General features: G+C 37.2%; 1 long non-coding RNA gene and 1 pseudogene across 1 annotated transcript; one reads left to right on the forward strand and one right to left on the reverse strand.

The window, feature by feature from the left end:
- Positions 1-2,120: 2,120 nt before the first annotated feature.
- LOC150059733 (TIM double twin CX3C motif protein pseudogene) lies at positions 2,121-2,609 on the reverse strand (annotated as a pseudogene).
- A 1,105-nt stretch (positions 2,610-3,714) lies between these two features.
- On the forward strand, positions 3,715-19,356 carry LOC150059734 (uncharacterized). The gene is made up of 3 exons (XR_016536402.1): positions 3,715-3,889; positions 5,114-5,216; positions 18,268-19,356. It is a non-coding gene; the product is annotated as an uncharacterized LOC150059734 (long non-coding RNA).
- The last annotated feature ends 3,598 nt before the right edge of the window (positions 19,357-22,954 follow it).

Below are 22,954 nucleotides of genomic sequence, written 5' to 3' on the forward strand. Positions count from 1 at the left end.
TTGTCCATCTTGCTCCCCTGCCCTGGCTAGCAGTCCTTTACAGGAATATTGCTTATGTTCACTTTACACTGTCTTAATATTCTCCCAGACCTCTCTGTTATTCCTTAATATGCATGTAGTAATGCCTTCATCATTCCAACTTTCAGATTTTCTGTGACATGTCATTGAGATCTGTGTTTCTTTCCTCTTTCATTTTTCCTCTGAGAGTACTGACTTTGCTGTCAGAGTTTTACATTCTGACTTTTAAGACATATTCTCACTTTAAGAGTGTCTGATTTTTTTTCCTGTATCCCTATATCTTTTTTCTCAATTTTTGAAGTCCAGCTTCTATAAAACGTAGATGTATGGTTGAGTAGGAATATTCCTATACTTGTATGCACCTTCAGATTTTTACATGCAAGTTTTTTCTTATCATTTATGTAACTAGAAAATCACCCTTTTTTATTTAGATCACGAACTCTTAACGGGGCTCTATGTTAAGATTATCTACTTAGAACTAATTTGGATGTTGAGAAATTTTCATGAAGACACTTATTAATGCACATATTTGAACTAAGAAATGCAGCCAACGTTTTTTCTGATGGATAATAAATGTGATTTGACTGACTGGTTGATGGTATTATAGTCATTGCCAAATAGGTATATAATCAATATTTTCCATAAGTTGGCTAATTCTGTAGTTCTGAGGTTTTAATACTGTTATAAAATGCAAAAAAGAAAGAATTTAATATTGATTGCACTCACTGATAAATTTGAATCAAATTAAGCACTGTACTTATTGAATGTCTCAGTAAAACCATTTAAACATACTATCTATAAATGGAAAAGTAAAATAACTCTAATGACAAGGTGACAAATACTTTTGCAAGTCAGGACCAAGACTGAAGGTAACACAATTGAGTTGTCACCTGCTAATGTATTTCAAATATTTTTAAGGTAAGTCACTGTAAGATTTGGGGTGTGTGTGTGTAAAATTTTTTGACATGATTTGGCAGGAGTTGAAAGAATTGACTGATACACCTGTTCTACAATTTCTCCCATTTCTATCCATTTATTTGTGATAATTAGTTTATCAGTGCTCACATATACTGAACATGATCTTTTACTCAATTCAGTAGCAATATTTATCCAGAAATAGATACTATTTATATTAAGAGATTTAAAATAACTTTATTACAGTCTGTAGTTAAACTACAGTCAAGAGCTAACAGTCTAAAACTGCATGTAGGATACAGGGTAAGATTGATGATAAATTATTTGTATAATTTAGAGCAGGCAAAGATCACATTTTGATAACAGTAGAATAAAATTAAAATGAGGGTATTGCAGTGTATTTTATGCCCGGATATATACGCTGCATCCTAGGTCTAATTGCTGAATAGCAATCTGAAAGAGAAGAGAAAAATATTTAAACAGATGTAAAAGTAGAAAACAGACTAGTACTCTGGAGAAACAAGGAATTTTGATATACATAAAATAATCTATATAGGAAAGTTAAATATTCATCAAGTGTGACACTGACCATTATGATTTTGCAGTGGTTCCCAGGTTGAGAAATGCAATGTCAGAATTTCAAATTTACATCTTGATGGCAAAAGGAACCATTCACATTCTCATCTAAACTATTGTTGCTTCCAAGTCTGTAGCTTAAACCTGCCTCCTGCTATTGTATAGAAAACAAAACCGAGCAAAACTAAAGATTAGAAACATTTTTCCCCTTCTAAATTAGTGATCTACAGGGATTTGCTTTACAACTCATAGAAACTGATGCCCTGATACTTAATAGTAAACAAGAATTGACCATAGATACACCTCTCCTCAAACTTGACTAGATTGGAGGCTGGTTATAGCAACATGCCAAACTCTTACAACTTGTGTAGTAATAAGAATATGGTACACGAAGGATCTCTGGGTTGTTACCTAGGAGATCTCTACTGCCAAGAAAAGCACTTGCCACATAAATTTAGAACACTCTCCCATGGTATTGTGACTCAAAGTTTAGCACTAGTGTTTTCCATTTCACTCTCTATAATGAAAACATAATAGAACCAGCGTCCACAGGCAAGTGAAATATGCCTTAAACTTATTGTCATCCTTAGTTTCTTCATTTATAACTTTGCTTATAAGACTAAAATTCCCATTTCTCTTAGTAAATAGATTCCTGCCCTCAGCCCCATGCTCTCTAGCAAAGACTTTGATTTTCCAGTGGATGAGAGGGACTCCATCTTCTTGGTCCTCGTTGAGATGTGGTGCATGTGGTCATCCACACACTTGGACACACAACTGTCCAGCTTCCTTTACACCTGAAGCTCCCCTTATTCCATGCATCTATTGAATCTTTAGCTTTGTCATTACAATGCATACTGCCTCGGGCCAGGCGTTCCTGGAACTTTTCCAACTCACTAGTCACTAAGGCCTGTGCTGGAGCCAGAGGTGTATGGCAGCGCTCGATGCACTTGTGTACCTATTTCATGGAAGCCTGGTTATCTTCACAGCAGGCAGTGCAGCACCAGAACATAAGGCCTTGCATCTTCCGGATGTTCTCACTCTACACTCTTCACCCTGGAGTCCACCGCCTCCTGCACCCAGAGCTGCTGCACCTCCGCCATGGTGACCCCGCGCTGCGCTGCGCCGGAGCCCACATGGACTCGCCGCTAGCATGTATTCTTAAGTCGAATATTAACTTTCTCATATTTATGTTCTTGTTGACAAAAGAAATTTCATCCTACTAGGCCAAATAACTTAATCATATATTTCTTACTCAAAACATATGTTCAACAGAATGTACTTTGTTCTTGAGGCTAGTCTTCTCGGACACCTGCTGCTATATTTTCTGCGCTTTGTATGTTCTCTAAATTGACATTTCTTTTCATAGTCATCCAAGTTTAATACTGCTTCCCCATCTCCTTCATGTCATCTTTGATGGTTAACATTTAAGTTTTGCTAGAGTGTGTTCTGAAAAAAAATAGTATTTTTACATAAATTTTGTAAATATTTGCAATTTGTTTGTTGTATGTAAAACTTCAGAATTCTTGCCTGTTTGAACAGAATCTCCTTTGCCTTTGCCTTCCTACTTAGTTGACAGACTGCCTGGAATAGGAGTCAAGATAATATTTTTCCAGAATTTTAAATTTTCCTTCTTCATTCTCAATACAGATTGTCAGTGAAAATTCTGGCTGCAAAGGGATTCTCATTTTCCCTGGAATTTTTAGACGCTTGTCCTTTGTTTTGATTTCCAGCCCCAGTATACTGGGGCACAAAGTCTCTTTTGGCTTCTTTCATTGCTACCTGGTGCTCTACCACTTGATCCATGCCTCCATGTCCAGGTTTTGCTGGCTACTTGAGATGAGAGTCTCTAAGATTTGTTTGCCAGGGTAGGCTTCTCAGGTCTCGGTCTACTGTGTAACTAGGATTATAGATGTGAGTCAATATTGCCCTGTTTCTCTGGTTAGTTCTAAACATTCATTAAAGTAAGACTAGGGTCAAAATAGTTCAAGTTATTCTATTTTGTTTATGACATAGTTTCATGATCTCTGTGGGGTGTTCCTAGGATAATTTATGCAATTTCCTCCAAATTGTTACTTCACTCTCTTCCCATAATTTCTTTATCTCTTTCTAGACTTTTTTCTACTTTCTTTTCTCACCCCCCCCCCACTGGGGAACTATAGTTGCTCTTGCTCACTGGTTAACATTCTGCCAACTGAACCACATCTCTAGCCCCTCTCAACTCTTTCCAAACTTTATTTTGCAGTCATTAGTTTACTATTCATATATTATTCTTTTGTTTGTTTGCAGTGCTGAGTATTGAACTGCGAGCTTCACATATGCTAGACAAGTTTTATACAGCTAAGCTGCATCATCAGCCTTTGATTATACTCTCAACTTACAGGTAAATGTAACTATTCCTTTTATGGATAAATTCAATCATAAAGTACTTCACTTAGAAGTTTTTAAGTTTTTTTTCTTTTTGAAGAGACTAAGCATTTGTTTTTTCCTTGTCTTTTTCTTTAGAGATTTCACTTTTACTGAAATATTTGTTTGCCCTTGATTTACTACTTATATTTATGAATCAATCAATACATTTATAATATAATCATCCAAACTTTGAACCTTTCAATGTTTTTATAGTTCTGCATTCAAAAAGGCTTGTTCCTAAATGAGGCTGCTGCTCATAAATTCTTAGATGTGAAAGTCCTGAATAATTTGCTAGACTTTATTTAGGTGGAGATGGGAACATAAAAATCACATATTGAGTATGTGATTAATATATGTTTTCTGCATGGAAGGCAGTGAAGGTGCTAAAATATAGAAAATAATGATGCAAAAATGCAAGCAAAGGAAGAACCATCATAAGTTGAATCAATGATGTAGTGTAGAGATCAAAGGAGGAAATGATTTCAGAACATAAAGATAACTTAGTGGGTGGAGTTGCAGAACTTTGAGATTCTGATGTGTAAGAATGATAGTATGATAGTGAGCCCAGAGTCCTGGGATACACTGTAATGTGGGAAGCTCATCAGTCTGATACCATCATAATTATGGTACTTTCATAAATGCAGTTTTGTAGAATTTAATAAGTATGAGAATTTCATATCTCTCTCGTCTCTTTACAAGTGAGATACTTTAGAATGATCCACTAGAGAAAAAAATGAACATGACAAAATGAAAGTCACTAATTTCATATTTGGTTTCTACTTATCATTTCATATATTTCTTTGACTTAGATAGATAAGTAAATGTCTACAAGACATTAACTTATTCTTCTAAACCTACAAATTTCATTTTAAAATTATCCATGAGTACATGTGTATATACAACACTTTCAACTAGGTCACATTACTTAATAAAAGGTTCTAGATTTTTCTGTTCTCCTGCAAGAATGAGATGTTTTAATACATAATTCTTATATGTCACAATTCTCTACAGTCATTCACATTGTGGATGTTTTGTTTTTAATACTACTGCCCTAGAGGCACAAACACTCAATGATTTTTATTTCCTACTCTTGTTTAACTTTGTCCCCACTTACTTGTACAATCATTTCTTCCAGTTTTTCCAATGCCCGAGTACAAAATGAAAGTCACTAATTTATATTTGGTTTCTATTTATTTAGGAGGTCCAGAAGACTAATCCCATAAGTAAGCCATCCCATGTATTTGTTCTTGGCTGTCATGACCTTTGCTGCAATGTGAACAATCAGTTTTGTGATGGCACAGGTAATCAGTCTTTCCTCTCAGCACAAGTCAGACACTGGAACCATGACTGTCAGCTACAATGGTTCAGATAAAGCAACTGTCAAGATATTCCTTTCACTTCTCTCAATTTTCACTTCCTATGAGTTTTTATTACTATAATCAACTCCTAGAGAGAAATTACTTTTAAAGAAAAATAGTTTATTTAGTATTAAGCTTACAATATTGAAATTCAAGCCACAGATTATGATAAGGGCTCTTCACAACATGGTAGGAACACATATGCATTGTCTGTGCTTTTTCTGTTTCTCAGTCTTTCTCTTCCTCCCTCCCTCTCTCCAGGGTTTCATTATGTTGACTCCTAATGACCTAATCTAATCTAGCTACTTTTCAAAGGCTCTATCTTGGTTGAATTAAGTTTCTATCCTCATAGACTGCTCTCATTGACGTCTCAATGGTAGGAAGCCTGCTTAGCATGCACAATCTCTGGGTTTGATCTCCAACAACACACACACACACACACACACACACACACACACCAAAAAAAAAAAAAAACACATGTTCCTGCCTTCTTAATATTGTTAACACATGAATTTGAACATTAAAAGGCTTCGTGAATTTAAGGGGATAAATGGTACTCACACCTTAGAAAAACAAATTCAGCAGGAAACAGGAAACTTGCAAACCGCTGTTTCTATGACATGTTCGACTGAAATAAGTCAATCAGCAAGAAGCTTGAAGACAATCCTGCCCATTATTTGCTCTATGGCCATCAAGTAGATAAATCTGAGACAGAGAAGAACCACAACAAAGAACAGTGCTTTACTTTGCTTAGTTTTGAATTTCCTGTTCTTACTTGGAGGACATGTTTTGTGTTCTGCATTTGGATAAAAACTGTGTTTTCCCATATATAAAATAATTAATGAAATAAGCTCTAAGAAATATTTCCCTGGCATCCTTTGAATTAAAAATCAGAACCAATTGTGATGTACCTTAGATTACTGGCCTTTAGACTTATATACATCTTTCCAGGATAAGATTTTTTTCCTTATGGCTATTCTCTTCAGACTTCTATACAATTCATTATATAAGTCTGCGAGTTTTCAAATCACTCCATCTTACCAAGTTTCAGAGTTTTAACTCGCAGTTGCCTTTTACTGGCCACAGGGAAATGAACTTACAGCTTTTAACCTCAATTTACTCATCTGGAGAACTGAGACCATGTCTTCTCTAATATTAACACAGCATAGGTGAAGAATACAAATGAAGGTTGACATTCCCTATGTCTAAGTGCCTAAAAGGTATCAAATAAGCTGCATTCCCCACCTGGTCTATTTCCTATAACCTTTTCCTTTCCATACCCTTCAAGCTTCTTCAACTGGCTAGTAGTATTCCATACTCAGACAACAACAAAGAACATTATTCTGCCCAGCCTTCATCCTTGTTCTCTGTATGCCTAGGAGAAACATAGTTATGCTGAGGCCACACAGAGCCTAAACTTCTCTAGCCCTTTCTAAACATTCCATTCCAAGGAAAAATTGCAACATTACATAGCAACCAAACCAGCATTACAAAAAATTCTCAAAGATGTTCTACACATTGAAAACCAGTACGAACATAATACTGACAAAGAAATAGCACCTAAAACTCATACCATCTAAGTACCACAAGAACTGTCAACCCACAGGTCCTATTGAAAGCTTTTAAAAATGGCAGGAACTCCCTTGGTTATCTCATATTGGTATAGTATCTCACTTTGTTATCTGATATATTGAATTTATTTGTATTTGGTTATTTGAAATTTGATAGGGAAGGGGGGAAAAACCAAGACAGGAGGGGGGTGTGGGGGGGAGGGAAATGGGTACCAAGACATGTGAAAGGGTATCAGTGTATGTGAATTAATGCACCTTCTACCTGGCAAATATCATGTAACCCTTTCACTAATTACAATAAAAAACAAAAAAGGAAAAAAAAATAAAAATAAAAATAAAAATGGCAGGAACTAGTAAATATTTTTCAATCCTAACTCTCAATATCAATGGACTAAACTCTCCAATTAAATGGAAACTCTCTAGCCCTTTAAGCAAAGTGTCAGTTATCCTTCTAATTCAGGACTTCCAGGTAACTCTACTTCCAAAATTTAAATCAATTAAGTAAAGAAGTACTTTGAGGGGAGCCAGAAAATGAAGTGATTTGAGGGTCTAGCCTGACTATATATTCATTTTTATGATGAGTGATAACAAGATATAAATGAATCATAAAATAAATATAGACATTAGCAATGATTTTACAGTTTCCAGGAAGTTGTAATACACACACACACACACACACACACACACACCCCAATATACAAGCTGTCTGACCCAGTATTCCCTTTCCAGTGCAATTATTTTTAGCTAATACATTTTCTCCCCCAAAATTCCCATATATTGAAATGAACTCTAACCAAGAAATAAAGAAAACTTTCATGGAAATAAAAGAAAAAAACTGTGTCTTCATGCTTTAGTATCCATGATTTACAACATCCTCTAAGTTGGGGAGCCCTGATGTGGAGCCCCTCTTACGTCGAAGAGCAGAAATCAGGATCACATGGGTCACCCATCTCATAGAAAAGAGAGAAGAAAACACAATAGTGCATAGAAAACGCAACAGGCGTGCGGGTAATGCTCTTACCAAAGTAAGAACAGCACTTCTGTCAGCAAGGCCTGCTTTGTGTGGGAGGTGGAACACATGGAAGACAATGCAGGTGTTGGTTTTCCTTTATTTTTAGAACATGAACACGCCTGGAAACCATTGAATGTGATTCCACTGTTCAATCATTTCTCTACATGAACACATTGTTCAGATTCTGTGCTTAGACTCTCAAAGCTAAGAGAATGCCTAACACTTGGAGATGGACATGGAGGGTTCTGCCCTTAGTTCATTATTATTTTTTTTGATGGAATGAAGACAGACTCCATACAAATTCTCTTAGAAAGTATTAGTGGAGAGGGCATCAAACAAATTTATCTATCACCTATGGAATATATTTAATAGTTAGGTCATTCCATGATTTTTCAGACCTATATTTAACTATTGTGTTAATTTATTCAATTTGGTAATCCTGAGTTTTGAATTCAGGGCCTTGCACTAGCAAGGTAAATGCCCTAGAATAAAGCCACATACTTCATCCTTTTTCCTTTGGTTTGTTCATCAGATGAGTTCTCACGGTTTTTCCTCAGATGGTTATACCTCCTGTCTGAATTTCCTATTTAGCCAGGAATACAGAAATTAATCACCACTGGAAGTGAAGTATTGCTAATCTGTTTTGCTTAGACTGGACTCTAACCAGTCTCTCAATCTGTTCTGAGTATCTGGCATTCTATGTGTGAGCCACTCCACTGAAACCTAGAATGAAATTATTGCCTTATTCAATTTTTGAGGAAGGAATTTTCATAAAACTTTATAAATATCATTTATAAATATCATTTATAAAGTGATGCAAAAACTATCTTTCTGATAGACACACAAATCTGCCTATAAGATCTGTTCATTTCATATAAGAGTAGAACTATATTTCATCTCACTCTACTACCATGTGTCATGCCTCTATCCAGTCTTTTTACTTTTCAGTTTTTCGCAGAAGGTCTAATACTTTGCCTGGTCCAGCATTAGACATCTCACGTCTGCTTCCTGAGGAAAAACTATATCTTGAGTACAATAGGAGCTCACACCTCTGAAAAAAGTTATCCAGAGCAAATAGACAACAATATATGCAATATAAAGGGGACATCTGCATAATGCAAAGTATCTGTGTATATTGCCGCTTACTGGCCCTACTAATGTTTTCACACATAGTCTTGATTCAGACGACCTGTCTGCTGCTTGACCCAGGTTTGCTTCACACACTATGCTCTCTAAACTCTTTATTCATTTATAGAGATCTCCTTCATAGAGATTTGCCATGACACTCTCCTCTACTCTAGAATCTAAACCTCTTTTTGGTACCTTAATTTTTTTGCCAATCCTGGGCTTAGGCTCAAGGCCTGAGCACTGTCCTTGACTTTTCTCAAGGCTAAAGCTCTACCACTTGAGCCACAGCACACTTATGGCTTTTTCCTATATATGTGGTACCAAATAATCGAAGCCAGGTTTTCATGCTTGTGTGGCAAACACTCTACCACTAGGCCAAACTCCCGACCTGGTCCTTAATTTTTTTAACATCCCATTGTACATTCTTCAATCAGCTATTGACATTATAAATAATTTTAGAGTAATAAAAACTCTTCCCAAAGTGCCTGGTGTTGCACTAAGCTTAATTCAATCATGAAATAGCTATTACATGGTAGCCTCAACCACAAATATGTCTTCATGTAAATTACTCAGGATATAAGTTTCAACACTTGAACAGACTATGTGGCTTTGCTTTGTCCAACATACTGTCAGACATTTTCTAACTATAAAGATTTAAAGTAGATAATATGAACTCTCCACTCATTAATGGTTTTTAATGTGTATGTGTTGCCATAATTGATAATTTAGCTGAAGCCATTGGAGAGGCTCCCCCATGTTAATATAGGTTGGATTTTATTCCCTTCTGTGTTTCATTGAAAGCATTCAACCCAGCTACCATCCTTTATATTGTGCTTCTAGGTATTTCATGTCTGGAGCCTCTGAAGTGGAAATTATGATAGTAGTTCTAGAAGCAATGATAGAAAGATAATTAAAAAATAATTAACAAGAATAATTAGCATAGGGCCAAGGGAAGATAGGTTTTATTTCATCAGCTACTTTAATGCCATTAAATGAGCAGAGAAGGAAGGCAGCTAGAAGCACCTTTATTAAGCAATGTGGAAGAAACTTGATTTTTTTCACTTTTTATTTGATTTTTCCTCTTTTTTCCTTCCACCCACAGTAAGTAGTAGTTGCAGTTATTCTCATTTCCTTTTGAAAAAATTCCACCCAGCATCTAACACAGCATCTCTGCATTTGACTGAAGAGGTAACTACACAGTTCAAATAAAAACAGAGGTGGAATGCCAGCGCCTGTCGGCATAACACTCCTAGGATTGTATATTAGGTGATTACCTTGTCACCAGCTAAGGAAAAAAGGAAGCAAAAAGCAAAGGCAGTAAACAGCAATAGGATTTCTTTTACCTGCTGTTCTTTATCATGTTTACTTGCCTACAAGCCAGACAAAAGTATGGTGGTAAAAGAATAGAGGTATTATTAACACTCACCACTCTCCTGTACAGTGTTCCCAGTGCTTTTTGTCTTTAATTGGACAAGACAGGATACAGTTTTCTCCAGTAATTTCTCTGTTATGGAGAAGCTGTACACTCTCAAGGAGTGTGTGGAGAGAAAAGCTCTCAGTTGAACAAATATCCTATACATGATGAATGTAACTGCAACCCCTCTGTAATCACTCCAACAATAAAAGAAAAGAAAAAAAGAAAAGAAAAAAGAAAGTGAAAAACAAAACAACAACAACAACAAAATGTCAGTCAGCCAGGAAGAACACCAGCTTTATAGCTTTGCATATGGACCAAATTCTAGTACTTGTTGGGTGACCATCAGAAAAAATTTTCCCTGAGCAGAAACTAGTTCATCTGAAGAAAATAAAAAGGGCTGGGGTGAGATGATGAAAACTGCCTGGACTGGACTTTGAATTGTCATTGATTTAAGTGCTACTCCTTGATAAACTTAAGTCACTGTTATTATTACATACTTTGGGCTTCAGATTACTCAGAACCTTTTCCCAGATCTGCAATATACAGATAATATTTACCTCATAGATTTAATGTAACAATTAAAGTTCTCAAAAAAGTATCATCCTGGGCAGATTCATTGATTATATCCATGGGTTGATGATCTCAAAAATTAAAGAGTAGGGCCGTGATTTGGCCTAGTGGTAAAAGTGCTTGCCTAGCATGCACGAAGACCCAGTTTGATTCCTTGGTACCACATACATAGCAAAAAGCTGGAAGTGGTGCTGTGGCTCAAGTGGTAGAGCACTAGCCTTGAGAAAGTCTAAGGACAGTGCTCAGTCCCTGTGTTCAGACCCCATGACTGGCAAAAAAAATTAAAGAGTAATATTTTTGTTTAGTTAAAGACTCAAATATCAATGCTAGCCAGCTGCTGATGACTTATACCTATAATCCTAGCTAGTCAGGAGGTTGGGATCTGAAGACCACAGTTCATAGCCAGACCAGAAAGAAAAATATTTGAATTGTTTAGGTCTATTAGCTAGCAAAAATTCAGAAGTACAGATATGACTTCAATAATAGAGCACCAGCTTTGAGTAAAAACACAAGTGAGAGCATGAGATTCCAGTACCAACACACAAACACACACACACATACAAACACACATGCTTGAAGCTGTAGACACAGGCATCTTGGAAGAGACATTTGTGTGTTCTAAGGCTTTGTATATATTAGAGGGATTTTGCTTTTTATAAAACGCTTGCGGGCCTGGAATTTGGCCTAGTGGTAGAGTGCTTTGCTTAGCGTGCACAAAGACCCGGGTTCAATTCCTCAGTACCACATACATAGAAAAAGGCCGGAAGTGGTGCTGAGGCTCAAGTGGTAGAGCTCTAGCCTTGAGAAAGCCCAAGGACAGTGCTCAGGCCCTGAGCTCAAGCCCAGGACTGGCAAAAAATAAAATAAAAATAAAAATAAACACTTCCTTATTTTTAATATATACAGAAAAAAAACCTCTATCTCCTAGATCCTAGACATTTGTTACAACATAAAAATATAGTTAACACATCATCACACAATGCCGCTTCTCCCAGAACTCGAGAACCCTACTGAATGAGGAGCCAAAATAAATGAAAAACTGAATGAAGTCTTTTAACAGTGACTATAATGGTTAGCAGGAAAATTTTGTGCCAATTTTGATTCTTTAGATGAGTTTTTCAGATGCAATTTGCCTAGAGGACATTTGAGATGGGAAGTACAAAAGGCAGCAATCAAATGAGACATGATAAATACATCCAGCCTATCACAGAAAAAGTTTCCGGGGAACTAAACAGGAACTTTATTCATCAGTAGTGACAGGGCCGCTGTGGTCATCAGATTATAACACAGCCCAGCACTTAACTCTCTGGAAACATTACTGTTAGTCTTGTGATATGTGTTACCATAGTTCATCCACTCATTTAACCAACAGTTTAGAACACATACCATATGTTATTCATTGCCCTCTAGGATTCATATAATCTGGTATAAATGAAGGAATGCTTTCTGAAGTTAAACTCAAGCAAATAAACATTAAGAAAATGCTGTATAGAATTAATAGCAATTTATGTCATACACCAATATCTCATAATCCGTACATACATTATAAGAGATTTAAAGTGCAAAGGAATGCCATCGTCTAAATAAGGGCATTTGCCCTGGTTGGTATCAAGGAGTTGACTGGGGTGAGGCATCTTTTTTTCCATATATTTTTTTACTGTAATTAATAGAAGGGTTACATTATATTCACCAGAGAGAAAGTGCATTACTTCACAAACATTGATATCCTTTCTCAGGTACATTACTTCACAAACATTGATATCCTTTCTCATGTCTTGATCCCCATTTCCTATGCCCCACCCCACCCCTCATTTTGTTCCCCCCTTCCCTATCCTATTTTAAATAACCAAATAAGCATATATACAATATATCAGATAACAAGGTGAAACACTGTAACAACATGAGATAACCAAGGGACAGCAAAAGAGATGAGAAAAAACATAGTACGTACGCTAAGGACAACAATCACTCATTATATGGCTTTTGTTTCAATATCCTGGAGGTTCTTTCATACTATATGGCCTTATGTATCTAGGTTTTGTTCTATTGTAAATCTCTGCTAGGAGAGCCCAACCAAGGTTTCTACTGATTATGACAAATGAGGGAAACCATTGAGCCTATGTTCCTTTGAGTCTGGCTTATTTCACTTAATATGATTTTTTTCTAAGTCTTTCCATTTCCTTATAAATGGGGCAATGTCATTCTTTCTGACCACGGCATAGAATTCCATTGTGTATAAATACCACATCTTGTTGATACACTCATCAACTGAGGGACATCTGGGTTGGTTCTATATCTTTGCTATGGTAAATAGTGCTGCAATGAACATTGTTGTGCTAGTGGATTTAGTATGTCATTGTTTCTGGATGATTGGGTAAATGCCAAGTAGTGGAATTGCTGGGTCATAGGGGAACTTTATGTTTAGTCTTTTGAGGAACTTCCATACTGCTTTCCATAGTGGTTGAAAGAGTTTGCACTCCCACCAACAGTGTAGTAGTGATCCCTCCTGGCCACATCCCCTCCAGCATCTGTTGTTATTACATTTCTTGATCATGGCCATTCTAACTGGAGTGAGGTGGAATCTTAGAGTTGTTTTGATTTGCATTTCTTTTATGGCCAGAGATGTCAAGCATTTCTTCATTTGTCTATAGGCCATTCTTATTTCTTCTTCAGAAATGACTCTTTGTAAATCTTTGCCCCATCTTTTAATGGGATGATTGTTCCTTGGGAAATTAGTTTTGGAGTGATTCAATTTTTTGAACTGTTGATATATTTTAGACATGAGGCTTTTGTCTGTTGTATGATTAGTGAAGATCTTCTTCCACTCTGTGGGCTTTCTAGTTAATTTTCTAGCTATGTCCTTTGCCATACAGAAACTCTGCAGTTTAATGCAGTCCCACTTATCCAGACTTTCTCTGATTTGTTGTGTTTCTGGGTCCTTATTAAGAAAGTTTCAACCTGTGAGGCATCCTGCATGAAACAACCCCTTATCTTGTGATTAACTGATGATATCCAGAAGCCACATTTTATGAGTTTGAATCTTGGATTCTTTATTAAAAGGCCAGTGTCTGTATGGTGGAATCTCCTCTCATCTCATCCAGAAAACACTCAATACAGTTAGGAGACAGGGCCCGAGATGACAGAAACAACAGAACACCAACAAGCCAATTCAGCTCCCGATGGAGAGCTGAACTGGGACATGGCCAGGAGACAGGATACAAGACCTGAACATGAAGACAGGTGGCATGGTGTCATGGTGCCTAAGCTCTTCCAGGCATAAATAGCATCAGGCAGGGGGCAGGGTTGCAGAGAACTCCTAGTCCTAGGTCCTGTCTCCAGAGATGCAGGCACCACCCACCAACTGGGTAAAGGAGCTTCACCTTCCCCACCATGAGGACAAGATGCCAAACCCCAAATTTCTATACTCATAGCTTTGCTGGTGCTAATCTCTGGTAAGTAGAGCCTTCCTTTAGCTAGGCACCTGTATTCAAAGAATAGCCTTTCTCACCTCTATGCTGTTCATCACTGGGTGCAGAATTCCCTCTATCTCCCAGGTGGTGCCAAGATGTCTAAGCCTACAGCCCCCCAGCACCTGGCCAGGTGCTGGCATGTTGGACTTAGCCACCCTACTTCAATCTCTGAAGAAGACCAGATGTATCTAATTGCTCCCAAAATGTTACAAAAACAAATATTGTTCCCAAAAGTCTTCCCTGATACTAAATACTAAAAGATGCCAGATTCAAGTCATGTCATAGAGCTTTTTAGTAGTGTTCACGTACTGAACAAGTATTCGTTGGTTGTATACATGAACAACAAAAGGATACAAGACAGAAGAGAATGAAGGAAGATTGAAGATGATGAAATACATTCAGTGGAACAAAAGGAGAAATGCAGATTTAGGCAGGCTGGCTGCTTCCATAAACTGTGGTTTTTATTATTCATTTCATTTCTGCCTGAGAGTTCCCCTTTCAAGCCTTAGACAACTGTTGGATGAAAGAGAGCTAACAGTTGGAAGGCATTAAAGCTGATTACCAATAGATTGCATTAACATGAAAAGCAATTAGGAACCACTGAAGAGTATTAACATGATAGGCTGATGCTTTGTGTACTGATCATAATTCTGAATCGGTGAAAGTTAATTCTCTCTGCAGCCAACCTTAGGCCCTGTGATGAAAGGCTCCAAAATGGCATTTGTCAAAACCTTTGACTTTTGACCTCTTCACATGACAAAACTACATGCCTGTACTGCCTCACAAATAGTTGCCCCTATATTATTCTATTAAGATTGGCCAATTGCTAATTCACAATAGATTTTTATTGGCATCATTATAAATTGATAGCTTCCCATCCTCTCTGATCTTCAACACTGCCAAATAATCCTTCTGCCCATCTATCCTTACTCTCTACCTCCCACTGTATTCAACTGTTGCTCCACATTCTCACTGTGAACTATCTACCAGGGCTCATTTCACCATTCTTGTGTACGAGTCAGAGCTCTCTGAGTAGCATTGCCCATCCTGATATGAATTTTCTTCCAATTTACTCTCTCTTTTCCTCTTATGCCACAATTGAGGTATCTTTTGTTATATCCATGGAAATTTTTTACCTGGCACCCCATCCTTTGGCACATGATTCTCCCCATCAGATGATCTGATGTAGACAGCTTTCCAGCACTGGAAGTAAATATTTGAGATAATCAACTTATGAGAAAGGTTCATTTAACTCAATCACATTCATGTGTGTTTGGCCCCATTGCTTTGGGACTGTATTGTGCCAATACAATATGAATCATGTGAGAGAATAAACAAACATCAACAACCAAAAAAAACCCCAAATACATTCACTGTATGGCTGGAAAGCAATGATAGAAATAGGAAGAGTCCAGGATTCCACAGACTCCTTTATGCACACAGGTCTCCAAAGTACCAGTGACCACCTCCTAAGACCCAGCTCCCCGAGGTCCAGCACTTCCAGATATAGCACTATCCTCACCCTTCTGTTTATCTGTGTTGTAATGTGTAGTAGTGGTTGTGTATAGGTATTGTCAAATCCTCTCCTCCTTAAAGAGACAGATACATAATCTCTTCCATATCTAAACATGTGCTTTTTAAACCCACTCATTGGTCCTTAATGAACAGGATCAGTAAATTCTCTAATGCAACATCTTAGGTTCCACATGACTTGGCCTTATACAGCCCTTCTCCCATAACCTACCTGCCTCCCTCACCTGCCAACTTCCCTCACCTGCCCACCTCCCTCACCTGCCCATCTCCCTCATCTGCTTCTCTCTTTCACCTTCCTTCCAACCTCGCTTGCCTGCCTCTCTCAGCTCCTCTACAAAATATGAATTATTTAGCAGGACATTGACTATCATTTCACTGCATTTGCAATGGTGTTGTGATCTAAGAATATCACCCACCTAATAACATAGTGATCTTAAATAATTCTCCTCAGAAGGCAAGAGTAGGTAAAGCAGCAAAATGAGGTCTGGCTTGTTCCTTGTAACGGAAAAGAGATTTTAAAGTTAGGCTACAGGCAGTGGTAATTATTCAAGTTTTATCAGTGGGGGATAAATATTTATATAAACTTATATTTATATAGAATCATATACATATGGTTTTGTAGGCATGTGTGTCTTTGTATATATGGGTTTATACATATATACTTATATATATGGTTTTACGTAATGTTTGTATGTGGTATTGTGTATCTATATATCCCCTGTTTCAAAAGCTCTAGTAATTACCACTGACATTTGACATGGATCTTTCTCCAAAAGGACAGAATTTAAGAGGACAGTACAAGATAGTTAGCTAAGACTGTCTAAGGGAGAGTATATGGGGACCTGGAATAAAGACATAGCAGTTGAAATGTGGCCCTCAGAACCCAAAAGTAGAATATTACAGAGAGCAGAGGAAAAGCAAGATAGTCCACTGACAAAAAAGAAAAAAGAAAAAAACCTCTCTCTTTAACCATACTTCAGCCAGGCTCCTCTCCCTTCTCGTTTTGCCATATGCCCTGTCTTTAGGCACAGCCACCTTGCTCAGGAACCGGCTGAGTCAGGTGTTGAATTCTCCCATCCTTGGTATCTCCTATCTGTCCACAGCCCATGAAATTTCCTCACACTGATCAAATGAAATCTTTTCACCCAGACTGCCTCAGTAAAAATTCTCTCAAATAGATTTAGCCAGAATCTCTCTTGCACTGGGGTTTCCTACTAGTAACTTTCTATCCACTGACTTCAGACTTTTTTGGCTAAATCCTCCCATTTTTTCCATTTTGTTTAGGATTAAACCTAATTTAGCTTTCTTAGACATCAGAACACCATTGTAGCACTTCCCCTGAATAAAATATGCCTTGCTGCCTATAAAAATAATCGTTTTTTCTTTAACAACATTACTAAAGAAACCAAGAATATCAGGAATAATATATGAGGATGTACAATTCTGGCATTCCATGCTGTGGAGAAGGACAAAAAGTTCTAATTATTTTAACCTACACAGAATCTATAATGGAATAGAAATCAGTATTGAGACATGACAAAAGACAGAGAGTGACTAAACAGGAAGTAGGTTTCAAATATTTGAACAGAGAAAAGTGAAATAAGTTAGACAGGATAGGAGCTTATACAGCCGAAGGATTAGTGAGGGAAAGAAAAAATGCTTACATATTTATTGAATGAAGGAATGCTTGGGAAACTGCTCAGAGAGGGGCCAAATAAAGACTGGAGATGAGTCAAACTATTTACCTCAACTACTGGGGCACCAGAAATAACATGTAATCAATTGTAGAAGCAGCATCAAAGTGACCCTAAGTAGATGAGGTGGGTGTGAAATCCAGGACCAAAGGTGACCTTAAAGAAGAGCAAAAAGGAATAAAGCCTCTGACCAAGGTTGGGTTCACATTAACTAAAAGCTTGGAAAACTTCTGAAAAGTGAACCTAGCTCTTTCTAAAATAACTTATTACTTATATGGAAATAGCACAGACAATTTAGATTCTTAATCATACTCAATCTAGCCACAACGTTGAAAAATTCTGAATGATCCCCTGACACAAGACCCCTCCCTTTACATGCGGTATAAACTCCCCCAAACACACTCATTATGGCCTGCTCTAAAAGAAAAGTCTGATTTTTGAAAAAGAAGAAACACATTATCCTCTTTCAACCCTAGATCTGCAGAGATCTTAGGAAAAGCTGATTGTGGAATCCTGGCTTATTTCCATAACTAAAGCAATGTGATTAAGTTCCTATAGGCTTTAGATAATCACCTAAGCTTTTTGATTCTCATAATCAGGTCAGAGCTTCAATCAATGAAACTCTCCTAACACTATTGACTGCATAAAGAATTTGATCAGGATAGCACTGGAAGACAAGAATTGCTGTGGGACTGAGCCAAAGCCTTAAGATACTTTCTTTTCCATCATCCAAATACTCTACCCACAAGAGATGAGCCTGATGTGAATGTTTTTCATGCTGTCCATGAAGGGCAGAGACATATACTGGGGGCCAAGTGGAGCCATTCAGTAGAATTTATTTTATTTTGTATGAATTGCAATGGCCGAATCATTGAGACAGGTGCACCCTCATCCTGGTTAAGCTGTTTGAACTTCAATAACATGCTGATCCAGACAAAATTGGCTATCTGCCAAATTAAATCATCTGAGTAGATAGCAGTATTCCTCCTAAAAAATATGTCCAGTAAGGTAATGTTTCTGCTTCAAACAAAAAGCAAACAATGAAAAGATGAGGAGAGAAAAAGTAAAAAACAGCTATAGCAATGTGCCCTTCATCAATCTACTCAACATTGATAAGAATATTTACTTGGAGCAGGGAAAGGGTAGATAATCGGTGGCAAAACTCAGTAATGCTGGAGTTAAAAAACATATTCTAGTGTCTGTCAGGGGAGACATTGAAGACATTAAGTCCTCTCTAAGACTGGTCTGAGGAATGGCTCTGGGGAGAAGCTGTGGGCAGCCTTTCTCTGCTGTGGAGAGAAGAAAAATGGAAATAGAAGAAAAATGCGTTAGGAAGCAAAGAGGTGAGAGAGGTGGGAGGAATAGGTGAATAACAAATAACTCTCTTGGTAGTGTTTTAGATTGATAGATAGCATTTCGTTCTAAAGCATTTCTCAAAATCCCACACATACAGTTTTACCAAAGAAATGTAAACCCTTCAGGAATAGGAAAAACATTTCAGCCAAGAGCCTAATGATGAAAAAGGAAAAAGGAGTACTTTGCACCAGTTTCTGTTGATCAACATATGACAGAAAGGACTGAGAACTCTTGAATCCCCACAAAATCCAGGCGAAGTCCTGATATTTTTTAAGTGTTTAATTGTTATTATAAAGGTGATGTACAGTTGCATAAGTCAAGTAAAGCGTACATTTCCTTGTGGACAATGTCACTGGTTCCCTCTCTCTCCCCCACGTTTCCCCTCCCATCCCCCACCAAGGGGTTGTACAGTTCAATTTTTAATACAGGATCTAGTGAGTGCCACTCCCTTAAATTCCCGAAGACATATAAATGAACAAACACAACATAAACAAAATAAAATGGAAACATCCAAAAAAGGGGGAAACCCTCTTGTTTTCCTTTGCTGGAGTTCATTTGGATAAATATTTTTTTGTATGATCAGATATGCATAAGCATTGTGTCTTTCTTTTGTTCTCCTAAGAGCTTCCTCCTTTGTTCTCACTGTGTGTGAAAGCCTGGTAAAGCTTTATTTTTTATGACATCATCCATCCAGAATACCATTTACTAGTTGAAAGGTTGAGTCACAGCCCTGATAGGAATAGACTGTATCCCAGACAACCATGCTATAACAAATGTTATTGCCAGTCCCCTAAATCACACATGAGGAAAAAAGTTGACTTTACCCTAAAGCTGTATTTCCTCAGCACTCCGAATCTGAACCCAGCCCTAAGCATCTATTTTATAATAAGTTATTGCTCTACACTTCTCTCCAAAAGAAGAAAACCCTTAGACCCTTGAAACATTTGAGAAGTTCATGTTCCAAGGTTTGAGATACCAAAATCACAATCCCCCCCACAAAAGCCTCCGCTACAACGAAAATAACTTGTTCACTCCCACCTACAAAACTTCATATGGTGTCTCTGGATAACATTCCAAAATCTTTGTATACCTAATGGCTTGAATTTCTGAGTCATTTATATTGCTCTGGAGAATTTTTATATAGCATCACATTTATACATGTTACTCTTTTTTAAGAGTTGCTGCACTTGTACTTTGTGGCTTATCCAATCACACAACCAACAAAACAATATGTTTTTATCTCTCTTTGAGAATGTAAGCATCCTCCAACTTCTTTACAAGAAAAAATATGCCAGGAAACAGCACAGGTTTTGCCACATGCAAACCAAGATAGAATTGATTCTCTTGGCCAAACTCAACTTTAGGTTACTTATATGTTTTATAACGAATCTCAACACTGCTATCTCTGCTTCTTCATGACCATTACCAGCTAATGTCAATAAGAAGCACAGTCTTTCACAGAGGGGCCTGTGGAAGGCACTTATCAATACCATACTCTCTGCCTTGCTTAGAGCCCTGCAGTGTTTACCACTTCTTAGGACAGCTAAGTTTACATAACGAGCTACTCCTGGCCTCACTACATTCATTTCACATTATTCTTGACTTCACCAATGTGTCTTCAGCACATTGCTGCTTCCCAAATACACTGAAAATATGTCTGATACGTAGATATATAAATTTTATCTATGTATCTATATCTATCTGTATATATCAGACATCAGACATGTATATTTGGAATATATATTCATTATATATGTTTCTATAATGTGCATATATGTATATATATATATATATATATATTTGGCCCAGAATTATAAATAGTCACCCACATGGCAACTCTAACTTAATGAAGTTTCAGGGTGCAGAAAATAATCATGATCTGGTTTATTCGGCAGTAACTATAATTTTTGATTCCATGAAGATGAATATAAGGGAATACTTTTTTGTGTGTGGATCATGGGACTTGACTCTGCCTGGGTGCTATCACTGAGCAGGCCAGCTCAACGCTACCACCCTACCCCTGGGCCTGGGTGTTGTCCCTGAGCTATTCAGCTCAAGGCTACTTTTCTCATATATTTTTATTGTAATTAATAGAAGGGTTACATTATATTCACCAGATAGAAGGTGCATTACTTCACATACATTGATACCCTTTCTCATGTCTTGGTCCCCATTTCCCTCCCCCCACCCCCACGCCTCATCTTATTTTCCTCCCTTCCCTATCTGACTTCAAATAACCAAATATGCATATATACAATATATCAGATAACCAGGTGAAATACTGTAACAATATGAGATAACCAAGTGACAGCAAAAGAGATGAGAGATATCACAGTACATTAAAGACAACAATCACTCATTATATGGCTTTTGTTTCTATATCCTGGAGGTCCTTTCATTTAATGTCATTCTATATGGTCAAGGCTACTTTTTACAAACATTTTAAAGCTCTTGTTTTCAAGTTTATTATATATGCCTGTGGAGCACAGAACTAATATCAGCAGTTGAGTAGAAGTGTAAAATAAATTAATAAGCACATACTACCCATCATTTTCATAAATCCTTGTGTGTTATAGAGAGAAACCATGTATTTTGCCTCACATATTCCAAAGTTTCAGTCTGTGGTCTCTTAGTACCTCTGGCTTTGGGTTTGTTGGAGAGACACTACTTCATGGCAGGAAATGTGTGGTGGAGTAAAGGTACTTATCTTGTGATGTCCAGGAAGCAAGCAGAAAAGTTGAGAATGGGCTCGGACCCAACATCATCTTCCAGGTCATATACCCAATGACATAAAGACCTCCCATCAACTCTCAAAGGTTCTTTCAAGTTTTAAACGATGGGCCTTTGGTGGGTAATGATCCCCACTATAGCAGCCAGCTCTTGTGGATTCCGTTTGTGGTCATTTAAAACTCTCAATGCTCACCTGAAGAGAGATTCTCTAAATTCCCAGAGTCATGTCTCTCCAGAGGAACTCACAGTACCCTGGTAAAAGTCTCTTTTTATCCCTAATACTTCTAAAGGTTGACCAGGGAAGCATTAGTTTTTTATTGCCAGAATTAGTACCAGATTAGAGTCACCTGGGTATTATCTTTGCTGATTTGTAATGCCATGTAGCACAGTAAATGAGATTATTCCCTCTTCTTGAGCCAGACCATTGGAAACTCTGAATTCTTTACTTCTCATGACAAATCTTTCTGAAATGAGACAGGTAGTGAAAGTTTAAAAGGAAAAAGAGGTGACCTTATAGTAAATCACAAGTATTCTCCTTTCCTAAACCATTCTAGATTACTCTTATGGGAAAGTCAAAATTGTACATACAATATACATCTTAACAGGTCCATTGTGGTAGTAAATACCTGTAATACAAGTGTGATGAGTTAGATCACAGATTTTAAACAGCAGAAAACTGCTCTTTGAGGGAAGAAGATGTTTTAACTTATTTCGAAGCTGAGTTTAACTCATCCTTTTAATTCAGAAACCTTAATGTCTTGATCAGAAGAGTGTCAAATAGATACTTCTATAAGCACACTTCATAATTCCACTGGTTGTTTTGGAATTGAATAGTGACCTTTCCATATATTAGGCTATAGGGGCTATAACATCCTATTTGCTCAGTTGACTCAGTCTCACATCTCAAGAAAATGACCCAGTGAATGGAAGCATATAAGTACTTCTTGCTTCCAGCAACAAAAATGACAAAGTTATTTATGTGATTATTTTTATATGAAACACTAATATTATCCTCTCTTGGGTAAAATAAGACATTTGTTTTCTGAAGCTGATAACCTTTTTAGAATAAGATGAGAATGGGAAAAAAAAGAAAAAAAATCAATACTTTAGACTAATTTGCTGAATAACTTTTAGCTGTCTAGGAGAAACAGCCCTGGAGGCCAACCCTTTCACCTGGCATGTTCAGAACCTCATTGCAAA

This window comes from Megascapheus bottae, chromosome 8, assembly GCF_031878675.1.
Source record: "Megascapheus bottae isolate mThoBot1 chromosome 8, mThoBot2.hap1, whole genome shotgun sequence".
NCBI lineage: Eukaryota > Metazoa > Chordata > Mammalia > Rodentia > Geomyidae > Megascapheus > Megascapheus bottae.